General features: G+C 40.5%; 1 protein-coding gene across 4 annotated transcripts in view; it reads left to right on the forward strand.

Annotated features, from left to right (window-relative positions):
* Window positions 1-17,282, forward strand: part of LOC117570368 (neogenin) — a 42,021-nt gene that overhangs the window by 16,834 nt on the left and 7,905 nt on the right. The window lies entirely within an intron of this gene.

Here is a 17,282-nt window from a genome sequence, read left to right on the forward strand (position 1 = left end):
ATTGAAAGAAGGAACCGCACGTAACTCGAATCCAAAAAAAATAAAGGGGCAGGAGTATAGAAATAATGCCGCTTTTCTATGGCTAAACGTTGCAAGAGTGTGAGTATGCGTGTGTGTGAGTGTGTGTGTGCTGTGTGGAGGTAATTAATTTGTGTAGCATAGCCAACGAGTTGTTGGCAAGTTGTTGCAACGATGTTTTCGACTCGGAAGTTTGTCCAGACAGAGCAGCTGTTGCCAACCTAAACAGACAGCGAGGAAATACTAGAAACAGCAACTAACAAAGGCAACAACAACAACGAAGAAAACAACAACAACATATGTTAATTAGCAAAGGACTTGAAATTCAGTTGATTACAGCTGAGCGTTGAAATTTTCAGCATTTTCGACTTTCACATTTCACAGCCAGCAGATCAACAATGATGCAACAGAAATTGAAAATTGAATCGAGTGTCTGGCTGTCTCTCTCTTTCTCTTTCTCTCTGTCGCTGTCGCTGTCTCTTTCGGTTGCTGCCTCATGTGTCAAAATCTGTCAGCGACACTTAACCTTAGGCATAATTCAGTGTTCGCTGCTGAGAAAGTTGCCATAAATTTTGATATTTTCTCAGCTATTTTTAGAGTAGTTCTTCATTGTTGTTGCAACGCGGTGCTGCTTGCGTCTGCTGCTGCTTGTGGCAACTTCCGCTTGGGTGCTTTAATTTGTTTTAATGCTGTTAAATTATAATTCCCCATATATACATATACATATATAGACACAACCTTCCCGTGGAGCGTTGTTAATATTTTGAGTGCTTCTTAAGAGTGCTTCACTGTAGTCTAACAGACGTTGTGTGTGTGTGCTTGTCTAGTTTAGCAATTGTCTCATTCTAGTTTCAATTAGTTGCTGCTCAATTCGTAGTCGAAACCTTTTGACTCCTTTTCCTGTGCTTGCCACAAATTTGTTGCGTGCTCTGTGGCAACATGCGGAAGCTAAAATGCTTAAAGGTCATAAATTTCAATGTGCGCCATGATTTGACTCGAAAGTTTCCCCAAGGACCCAGCGAACTCGATATTGCAAACAGCTGCCATGGGAAGCTAGGGAACCCGAGACATCTGTCTCTGTCGATGGCATAGAGGAGGTCGGAGGAGGAGGCGGGGTCGAGGGGTGTTTTTGTGTTCAATGTCATCTGTCATTAGTCGCAGCAGAGACAACAATATGTATACAATAGGGGAAAATGGGAAAACTAACATTAGAGATCAATCGAATGCACATCTTTAAACTATAAATGGGAATGGAAACACAGAAACAAAATATTTGCCAGCTCAGAGCCAAAGCTAACTCGCATCGAAGTGCTTTCAAATGCGACGATTATTTGTAATAGGCCTATAATAATAATTCTGTGGAAATTGCGTAAATAATGCACTTTCAAATGAGCAGCAGCAATTCATTGAACTTCCCGAAGAAAACTAAATAAAAAAAATGAATGAAGAGCATGCGAGGGAGGCCTAAAGAAAGCATATGCTTTCGATAAATCATAAATTTATATTTTGTTTGCTGGCGCGCTCTTTGACACAGCAACAGCCACATGCAGCAATGGGGCACGGAAAGGCAGACATCAAACGAATCGGATGGGGAAGTGAAAGAAACTGGGAGAGGGAAGGGGAAGGGAAAGGGGAGGAAAATGCAGTCGCAGCCAACTGTGAAATGCATAGATCAATTTGAAACTTTAACAACTGGCCATTAATTCTGGAAATATGAATTTCCCTTCGCTTTTTTTCTCATTTTTTTTTTTTATAACTCTCGAAGCAGAACGAAACTCGAAACTCGGAGCAAATGCAACAAAATCCGTATTTTTATGGCACGCCGGGATTAGAGTTTGTCAAACCAAACTGGGGGAGAAATGCTGCCGCACTCATCCCTTATTTATAACAACAATTTATGCAACACACGCCTGCCACACGTCCTGCCACCTGACCCAATACCAAATACTCAATACCACTGGCCAACTTAACAAACTTAACCCAAAAGCGGGCTTTGGGGGTTGAGGCGAGGGTAGAGCCGTGATTGGGCTGCTGAAAATCTCATCAGATCAATAACAAACCTAATAAAATCAATAACAAAGAATTCAGTTCCCACATTCGAAGGGGAAACCTTCGACATCGACATTGCCACCCCGTTGAACCACCCTCAAAGTGACCTCGGTTAAGTTTGCAGCGAGGTATAACTTCATTTGCAATATTTATGTACCTGACCCAGTGAAGAAGAAAGAATAAATTTTGGGATAGGTGTAGAATTCATTTGAGAGTAGCTGAATTGTTGATAGATAATCGAGGGGGGAACGTAGACAACATTTTAGATATTGAGAAAGAGAGACTAAAAGATATTTGTTTTGTTTGTAGACAAAGAGAGACATTTTAATTGCGAAAAGAAGTAACAAAGGAAAAATGAAACAGATTATATAGATTATTAAACTATACTAACAATTAAACATATAAAATAATTAAAGAAATTCCTTCAAGTCAACTTGCAGTAAAAAGAAAAGTATTCATTTTAGAACACATTTGAGAATAGCTTAATTATAAATGAATATTTGAGGAGAAAAAGTCGAAACATTTTAGATTTTAGATCCATATGTATATAAAAAAGATGTAGGTTTAGTAGAAGATAAACAATTCAATAAGAAATTTGTGTGTGGAGAAAGAGCTACAATTTAATCGAGAAATGGGGTATGAGAAATTAAAAGATCATAACTGAAAAGAAATTTCTTCAATAGAGCAGAATTTAAATTTTAGTAAAAAGAAATGAATTCATTTTGGAATAGAAGTGAAATCATTTTAGAGTAGCGAAATTATTGATGAATAGCAGAGAAAAAAAGCTTAAGATATGTTATTATAAGACAAAAAGAGGAAGAGTTTTAAACATAAGATCAAAGAAATGTTGGTAAAATGTTTGGTTATAGATAAAGAGATGCATTTTAATTAGGCAAAGAGTCAAGAAAAATAAGATAGATTAAAAAGATTACAAAAATTGAATGCAAACTTCTTTTCAAATAAATTTATTCAATAGAACAGCATTGAAATTGTACAAATTTAATTGGCGGCAAGTTGAAAGCGCTGCCAACCAACTGATAAGATATTCAAGTTGGCTCTATCAGCAGCTTACGAACTTGGGGAGCTAATGTTCGCCTTACAAACATATATAATTTGTATGTATGTCGTATATTCTTAAGCTTATACAAATCTTTTGCGTTAAAAACAATAAGTTTCCTTTTGCAGCGTTTGCAAAATGAGGGGGACAAACTGAAGATGAAGTTGTCTGCGTTGATAAGAATTTAATTCCTCATGCCACACAGCGCAATGCAATCAAAATCGAAGAAACAAAACGAAAACAAGATGCGAGAGCGAGAGAGCAGAGCGTTAAATTGCTTTGGGGGGAAAAACTTTAGCTTTGGCTTCGACTGCGACTTCTTCGACTTCGACTTTGGCTTCAGCTTCAGTTTCAGTCGTAGTTTTAGCTGGTGGCCATCTGTGAAGGCATTTTCTAAACCTTTTTGTCGACTGCCAGCGAAAGCAACACTAGACAGCAAAAGAAATTGACACTGAGCAAAACTTGGCAGATTCTTTGAGCGCAACACAAGAAACGAAAACTATTTAGGAGGAGACAAAGCAATAACTTGCAACAAATTTGTGTGGAATGCATCAAAGACAACATAAGCAAAGTTCCATTGATGCTGAAATGCTTTTAGAATATTTTGTGTGTTGCACAGTTTAAGTTGTGTATGTGGCGGCAACATTTACAATTTCATAATGCAAAATTGCGCTGTGTGCAACAAGCGGCGCCACAGGATGCCACAAAAGGACACAATGCGCACAGACACAGCGGAAAAGTGAAAAAAAGCGGAAAAGTGGAAAAGCGACGCTGAGGAAGAGCAGAGCTTAGCCAGCAGCCATAAGCAGTGGCAATGGCAGCAGCAGCTGCATGGAATTGTGTGGCGTCTCCGCATGTGGCCAAAGTCGTCATTTGCAGTTTGGCCAGGAAAATGCACGTTAAGGAAGCATTGAACCCGTGCGCTGGTGGAGGTGGGCGTGGTCGATTGCGGGGGCGTCGTATTAAAGAAAATTATATAGCAGGTGGCTGTGTGCAACAGCGACCGCGCCTAGAAGCTGCTCCACATACTGATGTGGCATGTACTTCAGGAGCGTCATGCAACTGCCCCATTTTGGTGGCTCAATCGCAATGAATGATTAAGCGACCTGGTTGAGTGAGTGAGCGCATGCATAAGTGAATGAATGATTGGACGGGCAGTGAGACTGGCAACTTAATTGGTTGCATGCCGCACCGCGGGGAGCAACCGAAATAAGCGCTGACAGCGTCTCATAGCTTGGACAACTAAATGCCACACACACACAGACAGAGCGAGACACACACGTTGAGCACGTGGCTGGAGCTGGCCACGAAGCCAATGTCCGATATGCCACACGACGCACGACGCGCCGCATTGACGCCAGCTGACCCCCCACCTCCCCTCCCCCCGACTGCTCCGTTGACCAGCGATTGAGCAGCTGGCCGACAGACGTCTACTCGACGTCGCCACCTTTTGATTATACCCTGTGCCGCTTAGGCGAGAGCTTGGGGCCTATTGGACTTGTCAGCAAGTCGAACGAAGTCTTTTCAACTAACTCTGTTAATTAATACATCGGACAAAGAAGCACATTTAAGGGCTTAAACACACACGCTCTCACACACACACACACACACACACACACGTAAGCCGCTTAGGTGCCGCTCTCCAGTTTGCCTTTGATCTTGTAATTATTTGAAGCTTTTCGCTGGGGCAGCTGCAAATTGATTTACAACTTGTGGCAGCTTGCGACACAGTTTCAGTTTCACTTTAATTTCGATAAGACTTATCATCGAACTTATGGCGGCAGCTGCCATTGGCTGCGGTGTTTGTAAGCATATCTTATCGCCTTATCAATTGGCTGTCATCGATAACGATAGCTGGTTTCGATTACCCACATTGATGACCCCCATTGTTACAACGGGCTGCGTTGTAAACATTTCCATTTATCAAACTCATATCTCGATTCCTAGTAAAAGCACTTTGGGCGGCCCTTAAGATGCCCCACAGACGCACCACAAAAAGTTGCTACAGGGTATCACAACGTATGCTTAGCTAATCGGCAAGTGCTGTCGCCTTTGTCCCAACATATTTTCCAAGCAATTTTCCATTTAATCTGCACTCAGCATCAGCTACAACATCAACATCAGCATCAGCATCATGATGAAGTTGCACTCGTGTCATAAACTGTTTGAAAAGGCTTAACACTCGATGCGCAAAATACAAAAAAGGGGGGAAGAAGATTTTCTTTCCTTGAGCCAGTTGCAAAACAAAAGCTGAGCAAGAACTCAATAAGCTGTCCAATCGATTCACATTGAAAAGGAGCAGCAGGCTGACAATGCTGTGCAGATGATTAACGAGGCAGAGACTGAGAGGAAAGAGTGTGTTTTTGCAGTTAGTGATGCAACTTATGCAATCTGTGTGCTGCAAGTTAACAAAAACCTGCAGCAGATGAATAATACATGCATTGAAGAACGTAAACTTCGAGAACTGTTGCAGCCTCGTCCGTTGGCCTTTTGTTGCACGAGGCAACTTGAGTGACGCAACAATGCAGTCTTCTCAATGGCTGCCTGCCTCCTGGCTGATAAAACTTTAATCAGGCTTCGCCTCGCACGCATTGCGGAGGCAAGTTGGGGATGTGTTTTAAATTAAGTAGAACTCGCTGACTGCCTCCCCCCTGCATCTGCGTCTGTTAAGTAAATGGAAGTCTTGATTTCGCGTCAAGCGTTTATTACTTGTGCGCCTTTGACGTGGCTTTATTACAGCCAGCAGCTATTTGAGTGCTTCTCCTGCTGCTGACGCTGTTGCTTCTTGGCCATGTTGCCGCATTAGCAATGTCTCAACGTCATCTTTGTCTCTTGCGCATTTCTTGGGAAATTGCAGCTCACTGCCATTTGCCAATTTGTATGCAAGGCCCAAGCCCAGTTGGCTTATGATAACAAGCTCGTTTCTCTCTCTTTCTATTTCTCTCTCTCTGTCTCTCTGGCTGCAGCCACCTTTATTTATGTGGCCGACAGTCGACAGTTCAGGGCCAAGAGCGAAGAAGGGGGAAAGGAAAAGAGTCGTCGGAGTGGCGCTCCGTTTGCCTCAAACAATGCCCAAGCTCTTTGCATTGTGCATGCTTTATTATATTGCCTGCTCATATATACCATTTGGATAGCAATCTCATCCTTCTCCAGCTCCAGCTCCTGCCACTTCTTATTGTTCCCTCTGGGTTTCACAGCTGAGAAAACTATACGCAATATTCGTATCTTTTGGCGATAAACTTGTCGCCGTGCATAATAAAATTTGTTGTACTCAAATTATGTGCCATAGATGACAATCGTAGACAACTTTCAGCTCCATCTCTCTCTCATTCCATCGCCAGCTGCGACTCGATCTATTCTCCTTGCTGTTGTTCCTGGTTCTCCTTGCGTAATTTGAGCTTACTTTGTGTATTTGCCATTGTCAGAGTACGACGAGTAAGTAAGTACAAAGACAGCTTGCTCCTCCTGTTGCTCCGCCTTCAGCTTTCAGTTTCCCATGCTGCGAACTTCATTTACGCCATTTGCTTCAATTTCATGGCCCAGCTCAATATACACGTACATAAAAGCATTCTACGGAGCCATCCTTTCGGCTAGTGCCTCAAATGAACCCTTAAAAACAACTTGCTAAACTATGCGAGACATTGCTCGACTAGCGGATGCTCTTTCAAAGAGAATGCAAAAGATGAGAAAATAATTTTTGGGGCATGTAAAAGAATTTTGCTCAAGAAATTCATAAAGAAAGCGAGGAAGTTTAAATTGATTTGAAATGGATTAGGATGGATTAGGAACATAATATATAATATTATTAATGTATTAATTTATAACATATAATATGTTAATTTTAAACTTAAGGTTATTACTTATATTCATGTAGATCATAAGAATTGAATTTAACAGTTTTTGAATATAAAATTGTTCAAAGTATTAATGAGGCTATGGAATAATATAAAAGTATTGTATGTAGTGAAAGGATTTTAATCAACAATACGGATAATTCATTAACATTATCGAAAGAATCTTGAATAAAGTCAATTCCATTTCAAGATGTACTGAAAGGTTAAAAAATTAAACTTGAAATTGTCATGCATCAATATTACCCGATATATTAAAGATTTCTTAAATTTATTCGAAATCCCTGCGACTATATTCTTTAAGTACAACTATTTCCTATTAAGATACTAGTCTGATGTACCCCATTCCTGTTGTATTGAAAGCTCACTGCGGAAAACGCCTGCTTGCTCGAGTGAAGTCCTTTCGCATTCATTTTTGGTGGTGCGGCACGGCATATAAAAACTAGAGCCACAATTTTATTTATGCGCAGTCGGGAATCCACAACAAGCGTCGGCGTTCAAGAACAAGAAGAAGAATGTCTTGGCTAGGAAGAGGGGCAAATAAGACAGGAGTAAGATAGGAATTGGGAGTTGGGGAATTGGCGTTGGCAAGCTCATAAATTAGCTGCAAACCGCAATTGCTCAATGACAAAATGAAGGAAGCGACAGGCAGACAGACAGTTCAACATGAAGAGTTGCATGGCGAGGAGGCGTGTCAGGCAACACAGTTGGGGGCGTCACATAAATCCTGTTCAAGAGCCATTAGGTGTTTGATGGCTGCTTGTAATTAGCATAATTGAAATGTTATAAAAGAGGAGTCAAAGCTGATTGAAAGCAGCTGCTGCAGCAGAAGAGAAGAGAAGAGGGAGAAATATGAAGGGATTGGTCATCAAATCGATTGCATGTTGACTTTAAAGCCAACTGGCAAATGTCAAATTCAGTTGAAAGAGATATACATATATATAGAGAGGGAGAGAGAGAGAGTAGAAAGCTAAAGGGAAATCAAACGACAAAGCGTAACTGCCCTTTGGTCAGGCCTCTGTGTCTGCTGCCCATTTCTCTCTCCCACTTTCCCATCCACGCTGTGCATGTCCATTCATGTTTTCACTTGATACGACAATTTCGCATGATGGGAGGGCAGCCAGACGGAGCGCAGGAAATGCGTTGGGGGTTGTGGGGCTGGGGGAAACTGGCAAGGGCGGCGTCTGGGTCCGTCTAATGGTAGGCAGACGTTTATAATTATATTTGTGCAGCTTTTCGTGTCGCCCGGGCAAGCGCAGACAGCAAAAGTGCCCTGTCTACGAGTAGGAGGGGGACAGAGGGGAGCTGCTGTTGTGGCATCATGATGCCGCATGCGGCTTCGCTTATCCTGCCGCCTTTTCACTTTAAATCTCTGCACACAGCACCCTCTTCTCACTCTTGCTCTTTCTCTGACTGCTGTCTCGCATTTGTTGGCGCTGTTTTTGTCACCCGCAGGGCATCCAGCATTTTGCCTTTTTTCAAACGTTTTATCATCTTTTTTTAGCTTGGGTGTTATTGCTATTCTTCTTCTTTTAGTCCTATGACTGTGACCATTTTGTGGCTTCAACAAGGCGCCGCTTTAAAGCGCAAAGTGTCGCTCCAAGTGTTAATCAAAGGAAGCCAAAGGTGACGCGTCTGCGTCTATTAGCCCAAAAGTGAAAAGCAATCTAGCAAAACACCTTTTGGGCAATGTGCTAACTTTGGGTGTTACACTCTCTCTTAGACTCTCTTTTTCATTCGCTCTTCTGGCTGCATAAGTTCTTAAATCTGTTTACTAAGCTTTTCTTAGCTTTAAGGCAGTTTCCATTTAATTGTATCATCTTAAATGGGAGTTCATATTTTATTTGTTTTATTGGCGTTTGTGTTGTATTCTTAAATATTTCGCTGTCTCTTCATATCTCTCTCTCTCTCGTTCTCCGTCTCACTCTCTCTCTCTGTCTGCGTTTTACTCTTTTCTTGTTATATAATTTCATAAATATGTTTTCTAAGCTTTAAGTCAGTTTCTAAAAGCGTTGTCTTCAGGATTCCCATAATTCGAGTACTTTATTTGTTGAATTCCTTTTTGTGCTGCATCCTTAAACACCTGGCTCTCTCTGTCTCTCATTCTTTCTTGCACTCTGCTTCTTAATCGTAAGGCAACTTCTAAATTGCATACTTAGAGTATTTCAATTGTCATTCCTCTTTGTGCCGCTTCCTTAAACGATGAATACACTTTCCGTTTATATCTGTTCTCATTCGAAGCTCTCTTTTTCATTCATCTCCTCTTTCTTCGGACTGACTCTTATACTGTCCGTCGCTCTTTGCTGCTCTTACACACACAATCCCATTATCGTAATTGACATTTTCAAGTGTTTATTCCCGCTCTCTCCGCACGTTTACTCAATTGCACTTTATGTGCCACATTCTGCAACGTTACACAGTCGTCGTTATATATTCAAAACTGTAATCGATATAATCCAGAGATTTCCATTTATTTCCATAATGTTAAACATTCAACTTCATTAAGTGATTGCTGTGCAGAGCGGAGCACAGCGAGTTCATTCAAGTCCCAGACGCACATACTTCGAAAACCCTTTCCACGCTCCTCCCTCCACCCTCCGCATTAATTAAATAAGTGGGAGAGGGAAGGGTATAGACTGCTGTGCACTTGGCAATGCAATTTGAATTGCAGCTGCCTTTGGCTTTTGCTGCATTTCACACGCCGCTGCCCATTTGGAGTCATCGAATCGAATTCACACGCACAACACAGTTTGGCCAAAGAAGAAGGGGAGAAGGATTGGGGGGAGTAGTTGGCGGGGATTAACGATGCAACATTTCCGCCAACAACTTTTTGCGCTGTGTTTTTCGCCGTTGCCAGTTGCCAGTTGCTGTGGCCGTTGCTGTGGCCGTTGCTTTGGCTAACCAAATGGAATATCAACAAGCCAGGCCAAAATCGTTGGCCAGGCAGTAGAAGTTGAGGCTGGAGTGGAAGCCATTGGACTCTCTACCTTTGCTTCAGCCCCTGCCTCTGCCTCTGTGTTTGCGGCCATAGTTATATCCGTCTTTTGGGCACAGTTCGCTGTTAGCCCCCAAGGCTCTGGGTCGCGTTGCGAGCGTGCGATGCACATTTCCCGATAGCCAACAGCTGAAGTTGCAGTTAGAGTTGGAGTTGGGACACGGGAGTCCAAGTTGGCGTCGGGGCAGCGCTCTCCCTAGCCAAATGCAAATGCAATTGAGTGCAGCGAGTGCCTTAGCTTGGCATTAACTACAGCCATGCACGGAAAGAAAAATTGGCAACCTTAGATATTTTATAGACAATTTAACCAACAATATTCCGAGAATTCTTGTAAGTTGAGCAAAATAAAATTCACTTTCGATTGATCTTGGGTCTCGTCATTCAATTTGATTAAACGTTTAATGTTGTCTTTTAATTGAATTTGAATTTGTGTTTCTGTTAACTCAATTTGAATAAATGTTCAATGTTGTCTTATTATTCAATTTGAATAAACGTTTAAAGTTTGAAAATCAAACAGTTAAATTTTGAATAATTTGAGTAATTTTATAAAAATGCTGAACAGCTTATATATCAAATTAATAGTGCTATATCTGCATCTACAGATCAACATAATATTATAAAGATTAATCCATATTAGTTTATTTATTTTGTATAAAACGAAATCGTATTCAGATTTCAATAAAAAGAAGATTTTCAGGATCAGCAAATCAAAATTTAATCTAATTTCTTTCTGTGTAGCTGTCTATGTCTATGTAGATTTGGCCAAGACGATTTAAGCATTTGGCCCGCATTTTGGCCTGGCTTATTGGCACATTTTAACCCTTAGCCAGCGCGAATACGGCGGCTGCTGCGCATAAATTTCGCTGGCGATAAGACGCAGCCTTTATTTATTTTTTGCAAGCTGGACTCGACACATGCACTTCGATCTGCCCCGCCTCCCCTCTGTCTCCATCGCAGGCTGTTGTTGCTGCATTTTGGCTGCCCAATTTAACCTTAAAAGGTGCTACCATTAGCCCGCTCTAATGGCCTTTTCTCTCGTTCGCTCTCTTGGCTTAGCGATCTTGGCCTCGCGATAGCCACATTTGTTGTTGGCTGCTTCTTTAAATATTTGCCAACAGTTGTTGTTGCTGGCGTTGCAGCTACTGCAGCGATTGCTGTTGTTGTTGTTGTTGTTGCTGCTGTTGCAGTTGCAGCTTGCTCATACATACTATTTTGGCTAATTGCGCGCGGCTCTTGCGTGTTTGCATTTTGCAATTTTCTTTCTTTGTTTTCTCTTTTACCTAAAATGCAAATTTGATTGGTTTTCCTGGCCGCTGCCGTTGGCGAGGGCGAACCCTGCACGAGTGGGCGCGGTCAATAGGCCAAGCAATTAGCCAATTGATTTAAGCCTAGAAAAAATAAATCGTAGCTCCTGCAGTTCCAGTTGAAAGAAGAAAAAATCTCACTTTGGCCATCAATTTTGTTTGTGCCTAGCAAAAAAAAAAAGGAAAATCGACAGCTGAGAAGAAAAGTTGACAGTGTTTTTCTTACGAACTGCTAATTTTTTATCGTTTACTTTTTGTTGCTGTTGCTTTTACTGCTGCTGCTGCTGTTGACACAAACATTTGCATATTGTGAGGTGGATCTGGACCTCAACCTGGACATGAGATGCAGATGGATGTGAGGATGGAGCTGTTGCTCTGACTTTGACTCCAACTGTAGCGTCTGCTTAGCATGTCGATGCGGTTGTTGTTCATTTTTATCGCTTGCAAATGAAAAATCGTAAAATATGCAAATTCATTGGAAAATCATAAATATTCATGCTGCTCTCTGTTCGCCACTGAAAACTGGAACTGGCCTATACTGACTAGTTGACTCCGACTCTGACTCTGGTGCACGGCTTTCACAGTCAAAGTTGCTGCCTCTCGTCTCTCCAAGTGGTTGCCGCCATCTTTGGCACTTTCAGAATAACTAATGCTTTAAATGCTATGCTTATAACACAGGAGTCTGCAGGCATCTCTTGCAGTTCTGTTTTGTGCAAGATTCTTAAACGTTGCGATATCTACGTTCTCTAGGGAAAGATGCTTGTGAGTAGTGTTGGTATTTTGTACGAAGCACACAACTTATCAATTGCTGTTTAGATATTATTGAACATTGCCTTTCATTTATATTTGGCATATTAACAACACTATTTTGTATTACGTCTCCTTTTTATTTGAAGAGAACATACAATATTTAATATTCTTAACATTCTTAAATGTTTTGATGGCTGCACAGCTCTAGTTGAACATACTTGCGAATAGTGTTGTTATTTTTCAAGGAAACAGCTCTGTCTAGAAAAAAACCAACAATCCGGATATCTTACTATACAACAATATTATTTATATAATTAAAAAAAATAATTAGGATATGCTTTCTTATAGATGGTAACAATTTAATCAATGGGAACAACATTATTCTAAAAACAATTGGAATATTTTGCAAAATTAAAATAATGTGTCAATTAATGCTGGCTAAGATATTACTGAAAATTTAACATTTTTGAATTTTTCATATCATCAATCCACTTCTTCGTAACATCTCTTGACATCGTTTAATGTCAAATATTTCTGTTTGTGCGGTATCCTTAACTATTTTGTTTGCAGCAATTCCAGTATTGATTTACTTCTTTTACTTATCTCACTCTCCGATTTTATACAATCTTAAATGCTTTATTAGGTTTCGACTTTTCAAATCGAGTTAAGCGTCGCTGAACTTTGTAACGTATAAGCTGCCCTCGATGCAGACGCTTTACTGCTCCTCCTCCTCCTCCGCCTTCTCCTCTTCCCTTTCTCCTCGACCATTTCTCGCTCTACGTTTTTCAGCTGCGTCTGCTGCACTTTGGCTGGCATTTCCATTCGAATCGATTGGCCGTATCTAGAGATTATTCAATCTTATGTAAATTTCAAGCCGTGCGTGACTGGCACATTTGTGTGTCTGTGTGTTGTCTGTGTTTGCTGTTTGTTGAAGTTGCAACAGTTTCAACAATTAAAGTCAATTAAGTTGAGCACATATTTAATAGTAATAATAAAAAATCTACATTGCTTTTCCTTCCCAAAAAATTTCAATTCAATTCAATTTCTTTGGCTGCAATTTAAAGTGGACTTTTTTTCTAGGGAACAGCTACGCACAAATCTCTCTCTCAAATTATAATTGTTTAATTTGATTCAATGAGCAGCAAACGACTTCCAGCACTCATAATTAAAGCAAACTCAAAAGTCGCAAAGGGGCGAGAAGAGTGAAACGGAAAACGAAGGGATAGAAGGAGGAATTGCTGGCAACTCAATTAAGCGACAACGAGGCATTATAATTTTTCGTTTTTTTTTCTCTTTTACGTAAAAATATTTATGCTTTTATTTCGTTAATTAAAGTAAATATTGCTGCCATTTCATTTGGCGTTGCCTTTTTTTCACACGATATACGAGAACCCACATATTCAAAATTTCTGCTTAGTCGTCTTTAATAAAACTCTCGGGGTTTGCATATTAGTTATAGAAATTAGAGTACTTTTTCAGTGCGCATTTCGCATGCAAATCGCTTGACAAATTTTAAAGATTTCACATAGCATTTACATTTCTATTTGCCAAAGGGAGTGCAAAAGAGGGAGAGAGAGGGAGCGGGGGAGAAATGGAGGGGTGCATAGGATATTTGTGTAGCCGGCAGTCCATTATACATTTACATATTTTACAGCCTACTCCTACGCTTCGATGAATATACAAAAAAATCTTTTCAAGCGCAAAAAATGCGAAATAAAAAAGTCGCTAAATTCGCCATTGCAGCGAGGAAGGTTTTGCGGTCTGGCGGGAGTCGGGGAGGTGGAGAGTTGGGGGTAGGTAGCGGTAAGCTACGATAATAAAAGTAATGCAACATTCCCCCGCTTTGACTCTCCCTTCAATTTTATTGTTTCCGTTGAAACAAAGGCCAAGCAAGAGTTTGGTAAAATGCATAAAATGTAAAAACTTGCGCAATGTTCTATTGAAGTGTTCCGGGTTGCATTTTCTGCACGAATTCCAGCAAAATTAAAGTACTTTAAAAACTCAAACTTATCCAACTGCTTTTGTTAATTAAGTTTGTTTAGCTTTGACATTTCTAATTTAATTATGCTGAGTCAATTCGTCAATTTGACTGTGGAAGTTATGTTCATCATAATTTAATTTCACGAGACATTTAGTGCGTAATTTTGGGAGTTTTTGCACGGCAGAATGTCGTTTGCTTTGACTAATGTGCTTAAATGGATTGCGGAACAACTTGGACACATGGAAATGTGCTAGTCTAGTGCCTCACAGGAAGCTAAACAGACAGCCATGGAGACGGGCGACTGATGAACGTTGCCACATGACGAAGCGTGTGGCATATTAGCCCAACAGCAATGTGGCAACGTCAATGGAAGCAGAAGCAGCTGTAACTTTTGCCTCATTTAATTGCCAACGACACAAGCTGCAGCCGGACAAAGTTTCCATATGTCTGTGGTTTCCCATGTGGCAAGGGAGCGAGGCAGCACAGCAGACAGTGAGGATGGGGGCAAGGGCGAAGGGGAAACTAAGTGAAAGGCCCTGCTAATGGCGGCGATACGAAAATTTAGCCGAAATTTACGAAATTTGATTATGATGCTGAATTATCTGTTGTGCGGGAGACAGAGCAACTTTCCACATGCTGCAACTTCAATTTGTGGCAAGCAGAAAAAAAAGGAAAAATGAAAAATGAGATGTTGAAAAACATCCTTGAAGAGTTTGAGTCTCTCCTTCGCTTTCCTTGCACATTTAATTGATTATTTCAATTAGCATTTAATTAATTCTCATTTGATTATTCGGTTGTTGTTTATTTTTGACATGTGAATATAATTGATAATTGATTTAATTTGTGACAGTCGGCCCCAAAAGTCTCCACCCTCTCTCTTTTATTTTTCTGTGTTGTCTTTTATGACTGGCGACAGTTGCATGCTTTTTGATAAGAGACTTTCACGAAAGCAAACGAATCGAACACTAAAACCAATTGACATATATTCGGGACCGACAGTCAAAAAGATAGAAAGAGAGGCGAGATAACCTCAATTTGCGTCTTTTGAAATGTATCTATGGGCTGTCTCTGTGTATCTATGACTGTATCTGCAGATAGAATGTAGAAACAATAAAAATCAATTCGAGCAATAAAAACAATTTTAATTGAACGCGCGCGCCCCGTTGCGTTTTACGTATTTCTGTTTTTTTTTGTCTCATTTTTGATTGTGTGCGATGTCTTCATTTGATTTAGAGAACCATTATGTTTTTATGATTTTGGCATATTTTGGAAATTATTCAAAAATGCAGCTGCCTTTAGAGTTTATGCATACAAATATTATTTATGCGGGCGTGGCACATAATTGAGACGTGCCACAAAAGTGCAGGTAGCACGAAATGTGAGCTCAATTCGATGCATGATGAAATCCAATACCACAACACAGACCAGAGACCTCTGAAAGAGCAAATGTCAATCAAAATGCAGCTGCAAATAGGCGACAGACAACCAGACAGCAAGGGGCAAGAGATTGGCAGCGAAAGAGTGAGAGTGAGAGTAAAGTGCCTGGGAGGAGGCAAGGTAGACCAATCAGTTATATGCCACATTCAGTGTGCTTAGTCTAATGGAACAGCGCCTAAAAGGTGACATTAAGAGCTAGTGACAGTTGTTGTTGAGAAGTGAAAGGCCATGAGGATATCCTGCAGAAAGTACGGAAATAACAGACAGTTAAATTGGAAATAGATGAGCTTTCATTTAAGCTAAAAAAAAATTTGACTTCTTATTTCCATTATTTAATTTCATAAATTAAACGCTATACAGTTTTGTAATATTCAAGCAAAACCATAAACTCTTCGTCGTGAAATTTAAATATGAATTTCTCAATCTGAAAAAACACTAAAAACTTTTAAATTCTAAACTTTTTCAAATGTTAGCTAAAAAAGTATATTAGTGTATTTGAAATATTTATATACGAAGGAATGGAAAATAAAAGAATTGACATATAAAACTCATTTACCCTTTATGGCAAATATGTTAAGTCGAGGGTATATTTTATACGCAACTTAGAGTCATGTGTCTGGAGTGAACTGCGAATAGAATTACTTAGCGACGAGTGAAATGTGACAGCCAATGAGTCGCGGCGTTCAAGAAGAACCTTTCCCACTTTTCTGGGGACAGGGAACGATGCAGAGAGCGGGGGCAGTAACCGTAAAAACCACACGAAGGGACTTTAAATGCATGACTTAACCAGAGAACAAAAATGGCATGGGGGCAATATGAAACCGAGCTTACCCGAAATGGAATAGAAACTGAAATTGAAATTGAACGGAGCAGAGAACATAGAGTGAAAAAGAGAGAGTAAGTCAATTGACTTGTGCTCAGTTTCAGGTTGCCGAATGCATTAGCTGCAGATCCATCCAGAGGTACTTAGCTGCTTTTTGCTGCTGTTGTTTCCTGGTTCTGTGTGCAGCGCATAAATTTGTTACCCTAATGAAGTCGAGGAGCAGCACCCAGGGAGACGAGACTTTTCTTGCCCGGCACGCTTCGCAAACTTGGAAAACTTCAGAGCAGAGCAGAGCTGCGAAGAGAGAGAGAGAGAGAAAGAGGCTGAAACGTGGCGGAAGCAAAACAAAAGCAAGCAAGCAAATTGCCAGCATACTTGGCTCAAGTCAAACTCAAAGGTTGTAAACTCGTTGAGGTCAACATACTGGTGGCATGTGAAGGGGGGCAGCGAAGGGAGGCGGACATGGCTCTTAAATTAACCCCAACTGGGTGGATGCCAGTCCGCTTCTTCCTCTTCTTCTGCCCGCCCGCACCTGCAACCCATTTGCCTCATTTACTCAGCTGGATAAATTTTGCAAATTACAGTATGAAAGACCAGGATCTCGAGTCCTTATGGATGCCTAATTAATGCTGTACAAATATAACATTAATGCAACAACCGGCAGCTGCCGGAAAATGGCAAGATAAAGCCAAGCGTTAATAAGCTGCTGGTTCGCAAGTGGTTCACAGGTGGTTCACAGACATAATGCACAAAGCTATAGAGCTACAATAATGAAAATTGGCATGCAAACAGAGTGAATAACAATAAAAAAGTGTGCATTTGAATGACTAATTTCGATTGGCATTTAAGAGTTCTAGGGATTCTTAAAAAAATAGGGAAACAAAAACTGGAAACTGGTTCACAGGTGGTTCACAGCCATAACTATAAATCTATAGAGCTATACTAATGAAATTTGGAATGCACAAAAAGTGAATAACAATAAATAAATATGTGTTTGAATGACTTCTTGGTATTTAA

This window comes from Drosophila albomicans, chromosome 3 (genome assembly GCF_009650485.2).
Source record: "Drosophila albomicans strain 15112-1751.03 chromosome 3, ASM965048v2, whole genome shotgun sequence".
NCBI lineage: Eukaryota > Metazoa > Arthropoda > Insecta > Diptera > Drosophilidae > Drosophila > Drosophila albomicans.